Source organism: Pholcus phalangioides, unplaced genomic scaffold, assembly GCF_987345545.1.
Source record: "Pholcus phalangioides strain wild (caught in Gottingen) unplaced genomic scaffold, Ppha-v1.0 ptg000039l_1, whole genome shotgun sequence".
NCBI lineage: Eukaryota > Metazoa > Arthropoda > Arachnida > Araneae > Pholcidae > Pholcus > Pholcus phalangioides.
In genome coordinates, this window is record NW_028301625.1 from 7,656,608 (window position 1) to 7,678,134 (window position 21,527).

Below are 21,527 nucleotides of genomic sequence, written 5' to 3' on the forward strand. Positions count from 1 at the left end.
AACCAGGAAACGCAGGACCGTCATTTCAACTTTTTCCGGGGGGGGCGCAAACTTTTTCCAGCATTTTAGTGTATTTTCAAAAGCCGAGGAAGCCCCAAATGACGGGCCTGAGGAAGCGTCTAGAATTTCCTTGATTTATAAATTAAAATTTTTTGAGAAACACTACATTATTTTTGAATTAATTTTTTTCAAAGATTTCAATTAAATTCAGTTTCATTTTTCAAATTTGCAATTTTAAATTTTAAAATTAGTTTGATGCTTTTTTTTTAAATAATGAAGTTTCAGAAATATTTTTAATGGCGATAATTAAATGTAAAAATTCCAATCTAATTGATTTCCTTAATGAAAAAAAAAAGAAAACGTATTTTTTTCCGCATGATTGTTGGCTAAAAACACGATGCCCTTTTCTGTTTCAATCAACTGTAGTAGCAACAAGTGGCTAACAAATTCGCCCTCTGGCGATAGTTTGTTGCACTATAAAGAGAGAGAAGTCCCGGAATGTGTTCACTTAGCTACCAAGTTGGTGATTTTATCTAGTTTCCAATGTTGTTTTTTATGGCATTTTTGGCTTCATAAAATTAATCTGACGGGAAAGTTTGGTGTTTTTGGTGTTGTCAAAAAAATTACCGGAATGCGATGCCCTATAAAAAAAATACAGTGCCTTGTTTGTTTCAACAGGTGTTGGCGACATATTTTAAGATCCTTGGCTGCATTCAAAATGAAACTTGGCGTTCGTGACCATGAACTGCTATCCGTTACGCGTGAAGTGAAATGTCATGTATCAGCAGCAGCAGCATTTTTTGTTGTTTAACGGTGTTGTTGTGTTTGTAGATTTGTTGATGGATGTTATGTTGATGGACGGTGTGGTATTTTGCGCATTTTTAATTTTCTTAATGTGACTTGGATCGCGCAGTTGGCTCAGTGATTGTTGGTGTACGTTGAGACCGTTTGTTGTGCCGTTATGACTAAAAAGCTAAGCTAGTATACTAGCCGGTTTTTTTTAAGCTTGTATACCATCTAGAAAAGATCATGAGGTGATCCAGCAAAATTCGGCTGTCAGGTATGGAGCCGTTTTTTGACTCTCTTCGAGGCTTCCAAGTCCTAGAAAAAATGCGAAATTGATATCTAAGGCACGGGTAAGGCACTTTTTATATACATAGTAAATGTTATAAAACCTTTGAGATGTGTGACGAATTTTATTTTGATACATTGTATTGTCCAAGTTTTTCTTACAATTTCATCCTTAACTAAAATGGCAATGCACATCATAGTTTAATATATAATTTATTTATTATTATACAAATACCAAAATAGGAGAAAAGAGAAAAAAAATTACCAAGGATTCATCAAGAAAAATGACCCATTCAACAACAAAATAATGAACAGATAATATTATAAATATATAATAATGTATACATGAAAAATTTATGGCAACAGAGGATTGCAATTCAGAAAAAAATTGACATATTGCATCAAATAAAATTTTAAACATTTGATATGTTAGAAAAAAACAACAAAATGCAGTGGCTGTGGAGCCGGGAGTATTGTAGGTGCTCTAGCACCCACTTTAATTTCTCTTATGGGTCCAAGCACAACCTCTCTCCCCAGCATTGATTCAGAAATCAAGATTTCCAATATAAAACAAGACAAGCACCCACAGGTTCCAAGCACTTTTAACGCCCCTGGGAGCATGTAAATAAACGTTAAAACAAATTTTCAATATCAAGTGAGAATATGTATTTAATATGTTTTTCAAAGGATGATAAATTAGTATTTTGTGATAGAAGTGAAATTTTCTAAAAATATTTCCATGACAAACTGTTTCCAATGTGAAAGCCAATACAGTGTGTATGTGGATCCCACTTTATAATATTCTCCACGTAGAACGTTTTCCTGCTTGATAAGACACATTTTTGTGATCTCAACTCTTACCAATACTAATCACAATTTCCTGTGTAAGGTGTTTTCCTGCTTGCAATGTTTTTTTCATGGTTATTTTTTGATAAATGTTGTTGTTTACAGGATCCACTGTATTTTGTTGATATTAAAGCCTTCAATCATAGTCATTCTAGAATTTTTTCTGCCCCCTTCATGAAGATATGTTTCACAATTTGGAAGTATGATATGAAGCTTGACAAATCACAAAAAAATGTAGACAGGCATCAGAAAAATATTTTTGGAGCCAACATTTTTTTTAGCAAGAAAACAGGCCCAAAAATATTTAAACTTTTCTGGAACATAGCGACCCCTCTCTTCCATGTTGGTAGACACACTGATATGATGTACAAAAATTCTGTGTTGGCTTAACTTCAATTTAATGACCACATATAAAAAATTTTAGGTGTCAATACCTATTTTTTATTCACCATGGCAACTGATATTCGCCAAGCCCTGATTATGGAATGCACAGCACAATGGTGCTGTAAAAAACAAGGTGATCTTCCTAGTACAAAAGTTGATTTCGTAAATCAAAATATTCAAGCAGCATGATAACGTGGAAAAAATGCCTCCGCACAATTAATTTAATTTGTCTATGTTTCCATTGAGTTTTTTTATTAATATGTGGCCCTTGATTAGCTAGTTCTTATATAGCCTATGAAATATTAGGTTATATAACAATATGGTTCTTGATTAAAAAGATTTTGTACCCACGCTTTAATCTGTGAAAAAAGCTAATCAAGGATTGAATAGTGGGTCTATAGCAGTGGTTCTCAACCGGTGCTCCGGTTGCTCGCAGCAGCAACACTGCCTATCTAGCAAAATATTTTTAAAAAACAGTAAATTTGAAAAAAAAATAATTATAAATATTTTTGAATAATAAAATAAGTCTAACTTTGATGAATAAATAAAAAATAGGCCTACAGGGTTCCGCCATAGAAATTATATACCAGAAAACGGCTCTGTGGGTAAAAAAAGGTTGAGAACCACTGGTCTGTAGCAAAGAAGTGAATAGGTAATTATGTATAAATATTGTATCGAATGCCATTATTTAATTTGTGGCAGAGAAAAATAAATAAAAAATTGGGTGAAACTCTCTAAAAGATTATTAATGTTTTGAAAAGTTTTTTTAAGCAAAAAAAAGAAAGGAAATTTTCACTTTTAATTTTCCTGATAATATAAGAAATTACGGTTTTGTAAAAAAATTAGTATATTTTTTAAATTTTAAAATTTGTAGCATTATGATTAACGCAATGCTATTTTAGTTTTGGAATGCAAATAACTTATAAACTATGGTAAAGTAGATTTAAGTACTCCCAAAGTCTTGTAAATAAGTTTTTAGTCAGGGTTTGGATGTGGATCAAATATACGGATGTAGTAAGGGAAGAAAATTATCATTTGGCTATTACTGGTTATCCATAATGTACCTACTATATTCATTATTTTTTTTACTAATACAATAATGATGAGATCTGGTTTTGATATATTTTTTATATTTAATAATTTGTCTTTGTCTTTAATATATTTAAGTTGAAAATAAAATCCATCATTGATTATTACCATTCATTTATTATAAACTGTGATTTATTCATTTGAAATAAGTTTGTTTCAAGTAAGAAACTGAGATTTTCAACAGGTGCATGTTTCCGTTAAGTGTTTAGATAATTCTCTTTACCAAATCTACAGAAACTGTCACGATGCAGTTTTATTTCTTCAAATAATATAAGATAACTTCTTGTTTTCCTGACAATGTTATATCAAATCAATGGAGATATTGTTGAGAAAATAGTGTTTGCAGCAGTACATTGATTGAAGTTCTCTTCAATGAGGTCATGTTTGTTTATATTGTTATTTCATTGAGTAAGTTGGTCTTTTTCTTTTCATTACACAAGTATTCGGTACAAGGCTTAACAAATCCCAGGTTGCCATGGTGACTAAAAAATTGGCTTGAACAACTGCATTTTTTTGTTATACAATCATTTCGCAGAAAAGTGACATAACTCAAAAAACCTAAAATTGCAGAATAACGAAAATAAACTTCACTTTTTCAGCACAAAAGGCTGTTTACTAGAACAAAACTTTTGCTGCTTAGCGGCCAGTTTTGTATTTACAGGAATGTCAATATTACTGACTTGTAAAGAAAAAATATATAAATTGAATATGGAGTTAACCCAAATTTGTGAATTTTTGAGTTATGTCACTTTTCTTGCCTGGGTGAGATTTGATTGGAGTTTATAGACCACAGAAAAATTTTGGGAATTCATCATTCCTGTCATTTCAAGTTTTTTTCTAGGGGGAGGCAAAGAACATATACTCAATACTCAATGTATGTATATATATTTGTATACATATATACTATTTCTATTGTATTTTTTAACGCCAGGGCAACCCCCCCCCCCCATCCCAAATGACAGGCCTGGAATTCATTCTAGGCTATATCATGTATAAGTAATAAGTCCCAGAGAAGTTGAAGGAACATCAAGAAAAGAAACTTATTTTGATTTCAAGAAAGGTTTTTGATATTTGTCCTGCTATGCTTTAATATGTTCTTCAGCCTGCATCCTAAATCTTTCTGATATATTTTCCATCCAAATATAAAATTGGACGTCTTACAAAAGTTTACATTTTCCTAAATTTATTTCTATACAATGGCTTCTTTCTTCTCTTGCTTTGATTTTCTACCTCTTACAGACATCGAAGAGGTTTCATACGTCAGCAAATATAGTGTATGTTGATTGCAAACACATCAAAAAAGAATATTTACCATTTTAAATGAGAAATGTAACGTAAAATTTCTCATGAAATTTCTCATGAAAAAATCTAATTTTTCAGTTATCTCAGCTTTAATACACAATAAAGCTAAAGAGATGACAGATTTTCTTGCAAAAGACTTGAGCAAACTGATGATTTTATCCTTTTTTACCAAGAACTCTAGAACAGTTTGATATTAGTGATGTTGTCAATGATGATTCAATGTTGTCTCAACATTTGGAAACGTCTGTTCTAAGCCTCTAGCGTTATTTATTATTTGCGCCATTGTGTCACCTACCTGAACCATAGATGAAAATTGCTGCAGTTCATCTGGAAAAGTGTTTGCAAGATCAGATGCATAAAGTTATGCATTACAAATATACAGAATTTTCATGAAGATTTAAGGATTTCATGTTGATTAAATATGCAAACTTTCTTGTCATCGTTTCATAAATCATTTTACAGTCAAAAAGATGTGAAATTGAGGAATCAAACAGAAGACTGTGACACATTGTAACATATTTTTGTTGTGGAGTTAATATTACAATAGGTGCATTACACACACTGTGTAAAGCCTATTACTGATCAGTAGGGCTCAGATTTTAATGACCTGAAAATATGCAAGCATTTATGACCTAAAAAATCCCAAAAATATGACCTAATTTTTCCATTATTTCATCTCTCCTTTTTCAGTTATTGCTTTTTATCTTGTTATGTCAAAATTAAACAAAAAATTCATCATTTAATCATTTTAATTAAAATTCTCTCACCTAATTCAAATGAAAACCACACCTTCCTTGTACACAATAACTGTTCTTTAGGACGTTCTAGAATCTCACTGAATTTTATAGATGCCATTTCAAATGTTTAAAAGAAACTGCTTTTAGTTTGTTTCTTAAAGAAATATTTGAAGAAACTACTTTTCGAAGGTTATTTAAAATTTCAGAGAAAATTACCAGATGTGTGTGAAACAATGTTTTTTATTGCTCTATGAAAAGGTTTGGCATAAGCAGACTTTTTTAGTTACAGTAATCTCATCTTTTTTTTTGCCTAAGCTGAATTGCAATGTTGCTTTAAATCGGTTTTGTGCTGGAACTTTTAACACATTTTTGTACAGTGGTACCATCTGTCCTTCTTTTATGTGAACACAGCATAACACAGCTCTACCATCATTGGGCAATTTACTACCATTTTACCACCCTTCTGATATAGAATTGTGCCGAAAGTGTGTATATGTTCTGTATTTAATGGATACCTGGTATACTTAACCGTCTGTGTGCGCATCTAGTGTTGGGCATGATGTAAATCTGTATTCCAAATTGTGAATGAAGAGTAATGCTTGAATATTTGTATGGTTGTGGCAGGGTCGCAACTACGGGAGAGTGGGGGAAGGATCTGGTGCACCAGGAGGGCTGCAAGTTTGGTTTATGTTCATTCAAAATTAAGAAGGGGTACCAAAATTGGTACTTACCCATGGTGCCACTATCAATTTTTGTCTTTAGTTGCAGCCATGGCTGTAGGATCTATTGCAAGACTTTTCAACGGGGCGATACATTTGCACCTGAAACTGGAAAATGTCAGAAAACCAACTTTAGCCAAACACCATTGTGAAACCCTTGGGACTTGAACCCAGGTTCTCGTGATGCAAATCCCTCATGATATCCACATAACCACACAGCACATACCAACGGTGCTGAAAATATTTTTCTCAAAGTCTTGTGCAAAACAAAAAAATCTAACCTTTTATACTCTAAACGCTTAACTTTAGGCTGCACAAGAATTTAAAAAACGGAGATAGGGGGCAGCTACCGAACTTGAGGGAATAGCAATTTTTGGGGGAGGGGTTGAGAAAATTATTTTTACTTCAAAATATACAATGCAAAAAAACTTTGTTATGGAGCTTCACAGTTGCGGGTTGTGGTATACCAAGTCTACCCCTATTGAAAAAAATCCCTGTGCTTAGGCGTGATGAAAATGCATTGAGCGATAAGTTTTCCAGTGTGGGAATGAATAACATCTTTCACAAGTGCTTGGAGTGCCATTCAGAAACATAGCAAAAGGATCCTCCAAAAACAAAAAAGTGGCTATACTGAGAGTGCAAAGTTTTTTTAAATAAAAAAATGGAAAAAAAAGACAAGAGTTCATTTTCATTGTAAGTTCATACTACATTTCTGAAGTAGTAGTAGTAGAGATGCTTACACAAATTAAAATTTTCGGTGATAATAAAAATGAGTAAGAAAATGATCTATTGCTTGGAAATTCCTAAAATCTGACTGATCGCTCGAAAATGCCCAAAATATGACTTGTAAAAAAATATGATACCCGAGTCTCACTGATTACTATAATATAAAAATTGATGTTCAATAAGGTTTGCTAATAATGGGTGCTTTAAAAATAGTATGACGTGATTTTGGGGAAAATTCTTTGATTTTCCAAAATTTACCAAATAAAATTTATAAAAATTTTAGTAAAATTATAAATTTGTTGGCCCCTTAAAACATGGAGTCCTGGGCAAATGCTCATGTTACCCATGCGGAAATCGGGTCCTGCTTGTTTGCCTACTTGATCACATAACATTAATTTGAAAATGTTGAAGAGTATACAAAGGGATAATTCAAGCAGTATAATAAAAATGATGTTCAATGTATCAAACAAAATAATAAAATTAATATTTTCATTAAAAAATTTAGCAAATCTTTCAAAGAATAAACAAAATATATTTTGTCTTCCAAACTATTTTATGTTTCATTTAACACAGTATAGCAGTGATTATTAGTCTTTTTTCCCCTGCGGCTCCCTTGCCCAATTAATGGTTCATCTGAGGCTCCCTAGAGGAGTTTAGTTGATATTTTCACTTTCACTTGTGAAAGAACCACTCAAAGCATAAATAGGTACACAAATCTATATTTCCAACTTGTTGGACGCCCCGACAAAAGTTAGTGATGCCCACTTTCAGAAGCACTGCAGTAGAGTCTATCTTTTATAAATTTCACTGTACATGCACCAGTACATGATTCTACAGAATCAGTACATGCCGGTTTGAGTGTTCACAGAGTGTACGGGTGGTCTCCTAACATATTTATGTTGTCAGAGTGTTGTGCTTGCTTCATGTTCTTGCAGGTGCTGCCATCTCTCTTCATTTTTGAAGTGAAGATGGTAAATGCTTGAATTTTTATGTTATTTAAGGGCAGGGTCATAACTAGAATCTTTGCCGTCCGGGGTAAACATTACTTTGCGGAATCCACAACTTTAAAATTCGATAATTTTGTAATGGTGTTCTTTGTTCCCACTGAAAACTGCCGCCCCCTAAATTTTGCCACCCGGGGCAGTTGCCCCCTCTAGTTACGGCCCTGTGTAAGGGCGTCCTCACACGGGGATACTCAAATTGAACTCGAGTAGCCTCGACTTGAGTTGACTTAACGAGTCTAGTTGCCCGTTCTCCCTCACACGGCTCTACTAACAAAAAACTCAAAGTCCGGAAAAATGAGTGAAAACGACGCAGTGTTTAGTTCACCTCCTTATCTCGCTGTACATCATGAATCCTGGTAGGAAAAAAATCAAATTTTTAACGATTCTAGAAGCGATGAAGTTGATGATATTTTATTCTAATTATAGATAATTATCATCCTACACTATTATTTCCGCAAAAAAGGATAAATGATGAAAATTAAGGGTACATCCATGTCCTTCCCCCGTTCTTGAGCAGGGCCCCCAAACCAAACTTTTCACAGACCCTTCTATAGTGAATTCATAGCATGAAAAAACAAGAAATGATAGCCCCTTGTGGGAGCCATGGATACATCCATATATTGAAAGTAAAATTAATCGTACGTTATTCGTTCTTGGAATCGCATTCTTTTGTATTCTACGGAATTAGAAAAGAGACCAAGAATTAATAATTGATTACCTGTGAGTCCTGATGAGTGACTGCTAATAATCCTTAAGGTTAGTCAAATTTGCACATGCACACGTGGTAAATATCCATTAGCGAGGGTAGTTCTATAAGAAGCAGCTTTATTTCCTTTCAAGAGCTGACTATGCTGCTACCAAACCGAGAGAAAAGAAATATTAACTGTATTTATCTTGAAAGGGGAATGGAGTTTTCTTATGTCCTCCCACATGTACGTGTGTACGTGACATATTTATATACAATCATTCCAGTCGAGGTGAGGTTATGGACGCCCTGCATCAGGGAGCATTTCTTTCAAATACAGTATACCTTAAATTCAACGCGTGGTCACTCTAATGAACAACCTAGCCTGCGAAAATAGGAAGCAGTCTCGGCTACAAATGCTTATTTAGACTAGCATGCTAGTCGCGTTGGATATTTCGTAGCCAATACGCAAATATCCTCGTGTAAGGAGCTCCATAAAAATATTCGTGTCGATCCTCTGGATACGGAGTCTCCTATCAGTTGCCAGACTTTAGTATCCCCGTGTGAGGAGGCCCTAAGTCTCATGTTGAAGGTCTGCGTGCTCTATACAGCGAGATTTTTTCACAAAATATTCACTGGAATCCTTATATTTTCATTAATTTAATCTACATTAAATGCTATTTCCTCTTTTACAAATTTTCTATGAAACCAATATTTTTAAGGGACAAAGTCACTTTGTTATAGAAAGACTTGTATTTTTCTCAACATTTGCACATAGACAGGCAAAAAATATCAAAGAAATATTGTGCTTCAATTTGTATATTCACTTTGTTGAACTACAATTATTAGTATAGTGTACAACCGATCACTTGACTTGTTTTACGTCCTTTCGTACCAACCTAGGGTTGTAGGACGAGGGGAAAAAATAAACATACAAAGTTAGTGTGTACCGCTTTTTTGATAAAATTCTTTTAAATTCATTTGTTTTAGAAAAAAATAAGAAATATAAAATTTAAAAAGCTATTATGAATATACTGATTTTATTAAATGTTAGGGGAAATAATCAATGGATATAACCTTTGATATAAATTTGCTGGGCGCGATAGCCCAGGTAGATAAGATCATGGGCGGTGATACGGGGTTGGGGCGTGTGGGGGCATTGCCACCCCCCCCCCCCCAGCGTCAAAGGTGGAGTCGACTGATCTAATGTATATATGAGCTGACATCATCATCATCGTGCCCCCCCCCCCCAGACTTCCAAGTCAATCTCCGCCTATGGATAAGATGATCGCCTAAAGTACCAAAGGATGTTTAGAGGTGTCGCGACTTGCGAGTTTGATACCCAATTCTTCCTTGTCAAAAACTTCCTGATGCGAAGGTATAACAGAAACGGTGACAACATGACCACAAAAAAAAATTTCTACCGTTAACGCACCAACCTTTCGGTGAGTATAAAAGAAAAGCAAAATGTCGAACGCTGCTATTCGGAATCAGCAATAAATTGTAAGTTCCGGTCTAGTCCTTGTGTGCAGAAAATGACGGTGGGGCGATAAAAACATATCAATGATGAATTTGCTTTTCTAAATATTTTGGCAAATATGAAGAATAATTATTTTTTTGATTCGCTCAGGATTTTTTCTATCTTTATTGAAAATTTAAAAAAAAGGACTTTTACTAATCAGAACTCTTCCTCCAAACAGAGATGATATCTAGAACTACACCAAACATGATTGTTTTGAAAACTTCTGTTACAGATTATCTTTTTACAAACAAAGAACAAATCTTATATCTTTTCAGTCAAGTGCATAAATCATGGTGCCCTGCCCCACTGGGGAGCCTGACAGAGCTCTACCTAAGGGTGACCCAGGATCAAACTATTTTCTACACTATTACTTCACTCAAATCATAAGAAGAGCACCCATATGTGCTCATTATCATACAGGATAAAATTGAATTCTTGAATCCGATGGTTTAATTTGAGTGTCTATCAAGGAGAACGAAATTGAACACGAAAATCAAGTTTTCTTGGGTGTTTCAGTACTATGCTGAAGGAGCCTGAGAGAATTAGAATATCTTAGTGATGGGAATTCCTATTTTATTTTCCATCTTGGTATTTGTTTCAAATGGGGGGAGAAAAACAACAAACACTGGACATTTGAAAAGATATGAAGAATCCCCCCTAACCTATTTGGTTATTAGATTGTTGAATTTGAATGCTGTATTTTTTTTGACAATGATTTAGTGCCTCCAGTATGTCTGAAAGAAAATTAATGCATTCCATGAATATCTTCCATTCTTGTGCTTCTTAGGAAAGACAACTGAGAAGATGCTGACAGAACCGGCGGGAGTTGCTATGTTTTGAGTTTTTTTCCCTATGCATGTGTTTTTTTCCATGTTTTGTTGAACAAGAGTTGAACTCTGTCTCAAACTACCCAGACTAGGATCTCAAGTTCCCAAGAGTGATGGAGAGTGTTCAGCAGCCAGTTTATCACCAGAATTTTTTTCTTCGAATATTTTTGGACATTTTTACTGCCACGTTATCCTGGCTCAGATCTGCTGCTCGCGCTCAGCTTCGTGAAGACGACGACATGGTCGGAATTAATTTTCGGTGTTTTTCATTTTTCCCACGTTTTGCTGATTTGTGGTGTCGGTAAATGAAGGCATCTGCGTTGTGTGTGTGTGTAGTAGAAAGAAAATTGATCAACTGAAGCAGTTTTTTTATATCAATTTTTTAGTTTGCTTCTACTCCTTTTTTCCCGCTGTTTATTTATTATTATTTTTTTGTTACGAACCCGTTAATTGTGTCGTTAATTACGACAGAAATTGTTTCCTACCGCAACTCGTTGTTGTATATTTATGTTACGCGTTTAGTTTATGTATCGCTCGTGTTGGGAAACGATAATTGTTACCGATTATTAATGGTTTTCTAAACATGAAGTGTATTTTCCCCTCGATTTATTGTGTTTACTATGCCGTGTTTTTAATCAGTTTTATTTATGCTGGTGAAGAGAAAAGATACCATAAGAAAAAAATTTATTATTGTGATCCTTTTATTCCCACGCTCTTAAGCGTAGCATAGTAGCCTTAGCACAGTTGTTTGTTGCGCCATGTTAATTATGTGAACTGTTCGAAGCCAGCATGAAAGGATACTGAGATATGCTAGCCTAGTGGCATTCGGATTCTACCGTTGGCACCGAAGGTGTGACACACCGAGTGTGCTAACCACTCGGTTTCGACGTGGCCATTCAATTAATGAAATCTATGTATACGAATTTGAGGTATACACGAGTGTTGTAGCGTTATATTTATTGTTGACATGACGAATTTCGTTGTGGTATCGTCTTTTTTGATTGACGTATTTCTTTATACAGTAGAACCTATATCTGGAGCGACCTAATTTTTTTTATATTTGCATATCTGTAGATAGTCGTACTTGCGGCTTATAGGTTCTCGATTTCTCCCACCATGAATATCATATTTCCCTTTATCCCTTTCAGACCCAGTGCTCTCAAAACGTGGGGGTTTTTTTCTCGCTGTAGATATTTTTTTTTTTTTTAACCTCAAGCTCGGACTTCAAGGATAAAACACTGATAATCCTTGAACTCGAGGCTCAACTCCCGAAGTTACAAAAAGAATATCTACGGCGAAAAAAGCAACCCCTTCCCCTATTTGTACGGACAAAGTCTGAAAAGGATATACGTCTTTGTTTGTGGAGGAATTTACGACAATAGAAAGTAAGCCATTCCACGCATTCCAAACCCTGTCAGAAACAAACGCCCTGCCACACAAAAATGCAGAATTGTCTTCAACAAACCGGTACAGCTGTCCCCTTGCCCAACGGGACGGTATTCATTGAGTATATATTGATCAATGTCCGTAGTCCATCATACCAATCTCATTGTAAATATTGGATACTTCTATCACAACTCTCCGACACCTACGCTCTTCCAAAGAAAACGCGTTTAAAGAATGAAACTTCTTTTCATAGCTAGCCTTGCTTACCAACTAGTGATCCCAGTTGTTCTCAGCACCCGCGACCAAGTCTATCTTGAAAATGTGGTCCTCATCCTTTAGATTATGGCGTAATCTAAAGGATGACTTTAAGACAACGAGGAAAGAATAACATACTTTTTAAGGAATTGAATCCGAACATTTTATTTATTTTTTCTAACACCGCAGAACAATGATCAGCTACTCAGCGATGAAAATTCCAAAATCGGTGAGTCTACACAGTCCCATCTGGAATAATTTTACCATTTAACGCGTAAGCGAAACGTGGGCTGTTCGAACCAAAACGAAAAACCCTGCCATGCACTTGTCAATGCTGAAGTCATGCTCCATCGATTGGCCCATTCTGCAATCGTATTCAAGTTGATTGAGACAATTCCCTATCGCTCGGACTCCCGACTATATCCATTACTCTTACGTCACCTGTGAATTTACTAACAATCCCATCGATACCTTGATCGAGTTTATCGATAAAAATCGGAAAAGTATGGGACTTTGGGTATTCTTTGGGAGACTCCACTTCTGACGTTGGTATAGTCAGGAAATTTCCTGCTCACCATGATTCGCTGTGACCTGTTCCAAAGCCATAAATCTATCCGATTCAACATTGGACCCGATTGAATGACTTTTGAAAATCCAGGTGTACACCATATTCATAACATCTACTGAAGCATTGGGCTCGAGCACCCTACCCCTTAGTATTTTCGAGCGCTCATAATATTTCTAATAATTTTATGGCTAAGATAGTGGCGACTTGCGTCCAGTTAGGCAAATGCCCTTCCAGTGTGTTATAAAAATTGGGCTTGGCGATGTTATTAAATATGTATGGTTTCTACCATAAATTTTCCAGTAGCGGAATTTAAAAAAAATCCGCATTGTTTTAGCATCTTTATAGCTTATGGCGATATTGATTTGTACCCGAAATTTCTTTTTTTTGCCTGAAATGGATCCAGTCCAGGGCCTGTTTCTCGCATGAACAAACGTGGCACATGCTCAGTGCCCACGAATTTTCAGGGCCCCAAAATTGTCTGCCTTTTGTATTTTAGACACGACCCACATGCCCCCCCCCCCCACAAAAGGGATTCGGCAATAAATTGTTCCTAGGCGATCTGCTATTGTTGAATTGAATTGTCCGCTCCCCGCTTATGCCGCTACCTCAAGGAAGACTACGTATAAGAAACCCAAATATTCATATTTGGTCAGGGCCTGATATGGAACTTATGAGGAGCAGGTTCTGAACCAGCCCCTCCCCTTCCGTTTCGGCTATGGGAGGTTCGACTGTATTTTCTCCAAGGCTCGTGACGTGTGTCTACTAGGTATGTTGGATTTAGACTTCAGGTAAAAATGTCATTCGTTTTCGAACTCTCAAAAAGTGACTAAATTTGTGTAAGAGTTTTCGCTGAGGGATATTTTTGAATTTAAAATTCTTTAAGAAATACATGTGGGACGGGGTTCAGGACGTGTGGTGATATGAAAAAAGTACAGGGTCCTTTCCTGTGCTGCTAAAGTGGGTCCTCTCATATCCATCGGATTTTATTTATTTTTCGCTCTTTCCTCTCTGTGGAGGTTAAGAAAGAAGCAAGGTTGAAACCCCGGCGGGGCGAGAGAGAAGAGCAAAAGTATGCCGCCCGACCGGTGCTTTTACGTCATCCTGATATCTCGGGTTTTTTTTTCATGATTGATGGGTAGCAGCACATGTACTTCTCGTCTGTATACACGGTAGGAGCGAGCTCTTATTACAGCCAACGTATTAGAATTGTGGCCTGCTATTGACTCACTGTTGGGCGATTTTCCCCTGTCCGAGGGAATTACCCACGTTCGGTGAGTAATTAGAGACTCCGTGGATTAACACTTCGGATCCATCAGGGGATAAATATTACTCTAAATGCCAAAGGAAAAGAAATATCCAACATGATTTGAAGCGATTTTTTCCCCGAAACTTGCCATTTATATATTTTTTTATCACTTCAAGTTTAATTTTTCATGTCGGTCTCTTTAGATATTGTAGGTATGTATTTTATTGTGCGGTATTGTCTTTGAATGAATTGACTCGTGCAGAAAAGTTCATTTTTGGTCAATATTTAGTTGGTCGCGGATAAAAATATTCTTTATTGGACCTTTCATCAATGTGTTCAAAAATGATTTTAGTCTCATATTCATAATGTTGGTCGTTTCATACAGAATATAGCACTGTATGATTTCTTGAAAACGAGATAGTTGCATTTACTAACTCAAATATTATGTAATTTTCTGACATGGATCGATAAATTATTGTTGATACACTACGTGAAATAAATCCCATGAATGAGAGAGAAGTCGAAAATATTATGGAACCCATATTTTCTATGCAATTGTAACTTGTATAAAAGTGTAGCTGGTTACACTAAGTTAACTTTGTATCACAAAGTCCACCAATAGCCCATCGTCACTGACGAAATCTTATCTTGGATATTTATTTTCCAAATCAGTTCAGTGTAATATTTTTATCGGTAAAATGCCCAATCACTCTTTTGAGGCTGCTCAAGAAACTAGTTGGTATAGTTCAGCTGCATCTAAGCACTGTTCAATGAAATTAACTTTTTTTGGGGAGCCGCAAAGAGTTTAGATTTCTTCGCTAACTGCCCATACTTTATAGGCATTCGTTCGTTTCTTAGGGTAATTATAAGGTACATCTGTTGAGGGAAACATAGCAGAGAGAGAAGCTTTAACAGCACTAGCCTGTCCTCATCTCAAGGACAACAGCATAAGAAAGTCAAAAGGCAGTTGGGGCATGACACATTGCTTGGTGATGGAGATTCAGCAGAGTTGACTTGTTGTGGTGACTTCGTATTCCCTCCTTATTTTTTATTTTTTTTACACCATGACAGCTGCGTTCTTGGTCTTCTAACTGGAATTCAGTTTCTTTTAGCCTTTTTCGTTGTTTTTCCATGGAAATATTCTGGCACTTGTGGCTGTGCAATTCGTTACTCCTATTGTAGCAATCATCGTGATTAATAGAGCCCGGAAGTGTAGGCACTGAAAATGCTTAAAATAGGCACTAAAAAAACATTTATATTTAATCGAAGAAAGGAAAAATAATTAAATGCTAAGTTATTAAGAACCCGAAAACCGGCACAAAATTGGTTGCACTTGCTTTGTCCACTGTTTCAGTTATGGTTTAAATTGGATAATAATGCAGTTATTTTAAATTGATTTTATGCCAAAAATAAACTGTTTGTGGTCCCTCAGAAATGATCGATTCCAGGACCACCGTTATCATATCTGGAGCCCGTAAAGAAAATGATCATGGGGCTCCTTCGAATTATAAATACTTTTCGTTTATTATATTATCTTTAATATTCATCATAATTTTTATATTTGAAACACAACTATCTTGTTTTATTGTCGTAAAAAAATTTAACTTTTTTTTTCATTTATATTGCCACATATGCGAGACTCCTTGAAGCGCGCGCCCGTTGTTGCTGTACCTTTCAAACACTTTTGAGAATAGCGGTGGTTAATTTAATCGAATACTGAATCTGTATTTAAATTGAATAGTCATGGTTGTTTGCAGTGCATTTATAGAGTGTTATAATCAAAACAACATGGGCCCCAGGGCCAAAGCTCTGTCAGCTGCTTCCTTATGAGCCATGACAACAACTGATGACCTCTTGGGACAGTCATCGGTCACTTATACATATACAGGTCATTCCCAAAAAAAAAAAGTGTGCAAACTGTTTCCGAAACTTAATAATTTTTTTACAAAATTTCAGAACACTCTGGTAGTAATTTTAATATTTTTCTAGTTTTTCATTTAATGCTCTGTCGTATGGTATTTCTTAATTTGTTTCAGATGGTATCTAATTTTTTTTTTAATCAATTGTTTATAGCAAAACCTCAAATCTGGCTGTCCCAGCATGAAAAAGTGTAAAATAGACTTTGTGCAAAGCTGGAATTTTTTTTTCCTTTAAACTCGGAATCACGTTTTATATGTGTGCCATAGATAAATGAGAAATTGACAAAATTTAAAATATATATATATATTTTTTTTTTCTCATGAAAAAGTATTTTGTTCGGGTCCCAAAAATTTTCCCATGTCCACTCTGTTACGATCATTTGGAAATATATTTTTATATCAGATTAAATCTGATAACACTTTTGAGCTCGTTGAAAGGTTCACTTTTAATGCTTGATCAACTTTTTGGGATTTGACTTTTGAAAAACGACTTAAGATGTCGCTCATGCTATGTCTTTAGTACCAGATTTTTCACTGTGGAATGTCTACCCTGTTACGTCATTATCATATATAATTAAGATTTTTTTCATCTATATCAACATCAAGTGATAACACATGGAGATATGCTTCAAAATATAACAAAAGTTTTCGTCAATAATTCGAATTTATAATAAAAAGAATAATAATTTAGGCTAATTTGTCCACTCTGTTACATCTTCCAGAAACTCAAGCAACGCCAACAGAGTGGAAACTATGATTAAAAGTAAATTTTTCTTAGTTAAGAGATTAATTTAATAAGTTATCTGTTCAATATTTAAACCCTTTACCACATTCTCCATATATATATAATGTTATTTTTTTAGTTAAATACCGAAGTTAAGTAGTACAGATCGTCAAAATCACTGCCAGGCACAGATCCAGGGAGATTTGGCATAAGGGGCATTTTAGTATGAGTAAAGGTCGTTATATGACAATACATTCTGTATTTTATGGGAAAGAACCATTATTTTCCTATATTATTTTTGTTTCCAGGCTCTACCCCCAATCCACTCTGCATCACTAATGAAAGAGGTATAAACGCGAGATTTATACCAACACATCAAATTACTATTCAATTTCAGCAACAAATTTTAAAGTAAAGAAATCACCCTAATAATATAATATTCAGGATGATTATATCACAGCTGAGCAAGTCCAATGTCCACTTTGACAAGATTTTAAGCATTTGACCAGACTATTGGTACCCCCTCGTAGTTTGTCGTAGTTTTTCAAACTGCGGTGGGGGGGGGGGGGTTTCAAAGGTTATGGAGTCGCTTGGTTACCTATCATATTTTGTATATAATTTTTGAGAAAATAAAAGCGTATTTGTATAGCCTATTTAGTTTATTTGAGAGATATCTTTCTCTCATTTAAACATTTCTGTGCACTCTGTTACAATGATGTCCACCCACTCTGTTACGGGAAGCATTTTTGCACTTCACAGCCAAAAACATTTAATAACACTTTAAACTAAGATGTTAAATTATAAATTACCAATCCATTGTCTGTCAGAAATAAAATTTTTTTAATTTAAGTAGCTAAAATATGTGTAAAAAATAAACTTTTCTATATGCTATTTTGAAAAAGTCATCAAAACAGTAAAAAGAAGTCAAAAAAATTTTTAAAACTGCTTTTTTTTCAGCATATGTGTAAGCTGATTTCATTTATTTTAAGAGAAAAAAACAGCATAAATATTATTTATTTTTTTACTGCGATATATGTTTTCGTAACAGTGGAAAAAATCCGACTTTCAGTCATAACACCCAAAAAATGAAGTATTTATTACAAAATAAAAGTGAAACATATGAAATATTAAACTTCAAGTCATTGGATATAATTTGAGATCAATTTTATTTTGAAAATTCAAATTTAAGTTTTTCATTTCAAAAATGTGGAAAGTACTCTTTTTTGGGAATGACCCATACAATGCAGTCTAATGCATGAGCAAGATATGTGATATGCAAGCCTGGGAGAAACATACTTCTGATTTTTCCTCATACATTTGCTGCGTTCATCCTAAACAAAATCATTCATGAATGATGATTTTTTCTCTGCCAAGATACATGAAATCATAGGCTATTTGCATATTATGTCGAGGTAACTTCGGAAAAAAGTGTTGTGCCCTCCACCGAGAATTGAACCCACAACCTCTTGCATACCGGGCAAGTGCACTGACCATTATACCACAGAGAGACGATCCTTTTTTCCTTAGAACACGTACAGTATCGTGATTTGCTGAGCAGAGGACATTGCAGCCTCTCTTAAATTCAGCTAATGGTCTCCAGGTGGCGGCAGTACAGATGGATGATGATTTTTGCTTGGCCAAGGTACATGAAACCAATAGGCTGGGTATTATGCAGAGGTAACTTCGGAAAAAGGTGTCGTTTCCTCCACCAGGAATCGAACCCAAGACATCTTGCATATAGACCATGTCTTGGTATGCAAAAGGTCCTGGGTTTGATTCCCGGTAGAGAGACCGACACTTTTCTTCCAAACTTACCTAGGCATAATATCTAGATAGCATCAAAAACATTCATGTCTAACACCAATACGCGAAAGTAAAGTTAATGCATGGCAGCACCAAGTTTTTTATACAGCAGGCACATATACTCGTACTTATTCGGTAATTAAAAATGAGACTGAAAGTGAAAGGAGCGTTTTGATAATAATTAAGACTAGGAGTTGGAGACTTTAAAAAGAGCAATTCTTTTGAAGTTCTCAGTGCTAAAAATATCTAGAATATGGCCTCTGAAATTCACGAATAAACTTAAAACAATATTAACATAATCATTTATGGCGGGAAAAATTAAAAAAATGGTGTTTTGACAAAAAAGTTTAAAAATATGCCTTTATTTATATAGGCATTACCATTCCAGAGTATTTTTCTCTCCCGTGACGTATTTTGGGCAAATATGCAAAAATTGTATTTATTGGGTATTATCTTTTCCGCATTTAATTTAATTAACTACTACTTTACCGCACACCAACTACGGTCATATATCGCCATACGGCAATTTCAAACCAATGGAGTTGAGTGGTAAATGAAGGCGCGATCTATCTTTGGTCGCCCCGGGATTGGTAGGTAAAGAACTTGATTCTGATGTTCTTTGGCCGGATTCGAACCCGTGGATTTTGACGGTAACCTTCATAGTGGCAGACGAGCATCTTACCACTCACGTATTTTAATTACGCGATTTTATTGAAATAATTTTTTTTGCTCAAGATAATAAAGGGGCAGAAAATGTGTTTTGATATCGGCAAACCACTGATTGGCTGCACAAAAGGTAAAATTCAATATTAGCAAGAATGGAATAAAATTCTCTTGGGGAAGAGATAATTATAATAAAAAAAGATTAGAATTTTTTTATGATGAATAAGGTGAATAATAATGATGAATATATACTGGATTAAGGGAAGTAAAAAAAAAATTGTGAAATGAACGCAAAGATATTTTCACCACTAAGCGAGGGGGAATGAGAGATGGACAGCTGGGAAAAAAATGCCTGATGGTGACACTGGAGGCAAGGATAACATATAAGCAGTTCTAAACATTGTCCGATGTCACACAAAAAAAGGAAAATTTTTCCCCTTTAAGAGGAATTTAAATAAATGGAAAACATTTCCTAAACTTTCCTTCCTTTATTTTTTTTTTTTTTCCTACATGCTCTTTTAATAATGAGAAGAGCACAGGTCAATGCCTACTTGTTAAGATCTTTAAGATCCCGATGAGGGAGATGTGGCCCCTTGTAGGCCCGGCGCTGTGATAGTTGACGGTGACGACTCAAGACACTAACGTAATTTTTTCTTAAATTAAATGCTCATTCGATTTCTAAGACAGCTTTATCATTGGTTGATTACTATAAAAGACATCTTATTCATCTACTGCCACCTGGTTGCGTGCGTTCATTTTCAAAAGTGTATTACCAATATTTCTATATATAGTATTAGTCTATTTCTTTTCTGAAGTGCTTCTTGCCATACGTTGTATGTCCTTAATGACACTTAGTTTTACTAAGAAAGTAACTAGGTGTTCATGTATAGAATTTTAATTGATATATACATCACGGCTTATCACTTACCGTCCTCCATTTAATTTTGTTACAACAATCATTAGTTATCTAATAATGATCATCTTTTTGTAATCGTTTTTATATGATAACTAATTTTATAATGAGCTCGTGTGATTCCAAGTAGTTTTCTCTGCCCTTTAAGAGTAATTGTTTTCAAGTGCATTTTCTTTTGTTCCAAGTGTTTCTTGTTGATTTCGCATGTGTAGCGAATATGCATTCCCACATTGAAGTCGGACGACAATAAAAGATGGATGTGTGTATGCGGCCGATCGATAACAAGATTCTATACCAAATTATGCCGAAAAACCCTCTTTTTTTGAGAAACATATATAAATGCATCATGTGACAGATTTCTTTTTTGAAGGTTAATTATTTGTTTCGTGGTATTTAGAATTCGCTGATGTGGCGCATATACGGCTGGTTTGCAATGTCGGCCCCATTCCCGCCCCCCTACCCTCATGCCTGAGTTAAACCACTGGTTTGGCGTACGTGTATTTTGAGTTGTGTCGACACTCCCTGTTATTTTTTGTTAGCCCTAGTGTATTGGCCAAGAGCTGCTGTCAGGAATGATGGAGCTGGAAAATGTCTCAGAGGTGGGGTCGTTTGAGGACTCGAGACTCTCTCACCCAAAATAATTAACTTTTTTTTTTGAATGAAGAATTCGTCAGTAGACCAAAAACCTTGCCCCCGAAAACTAGTGGTGGATATTACTATGCATGTTTCGTAGTGTACGTACTCTCTGGCCACCGTGGAAACCAGCAACTTTACCTGTTGCTGTCATATTTTGCGATCTTTTTTTTCCCTTTTGATTTTGAGCCTGCTGGCCGTTTTCGTCCCTTTCTTTCTTGCTTTCTTTTGGTAGCCGCCCTCCCCACTTCTCAGCATCTCTTTTCCGATGACGGCCAAATGTCTTTTCCAAAACTCGCGTTTTTACCCTGTGGCGGCCGCAGTTTCTTCATCCTCCGCTGTTCCTGTTATTCAGTGTTCCACTGCTAGAAGTCCATTCTGCCTGTTGCTGAAGAACGAGTGGGCTGCTTTGCTGTTGCTGCTTTCTTTCTTTCCTCTTGTTTTTCTTTTTTTTTGTATACCTGCGTAAAGTATGCTAGGCACGTGGCTTCTTAGAAGGCATTTC

General features: G+C 35.4%; 1 protein-coding gene across 1 annotated transcript in view; it reads left to right on the top strand.

The window, feature by feature from the left end:
* The first annotated feature begins 711 nt into the window (after positions 1–711).
* The window catches only part of LOC149065527 (uncharacterized), a 148,179-nt gene continuing 127,363 nt past the window's right edge, over positions 712–21,527 (top strand). The window contains exon 1 of the mRNA XM_089253422.1: positions 712–1,136. The gene's annotated coding sequence lies outside the window, so the exon portion shown is untranslated. The remainder of the gene's footprint in view (positions 1,137–21,527) is intronic.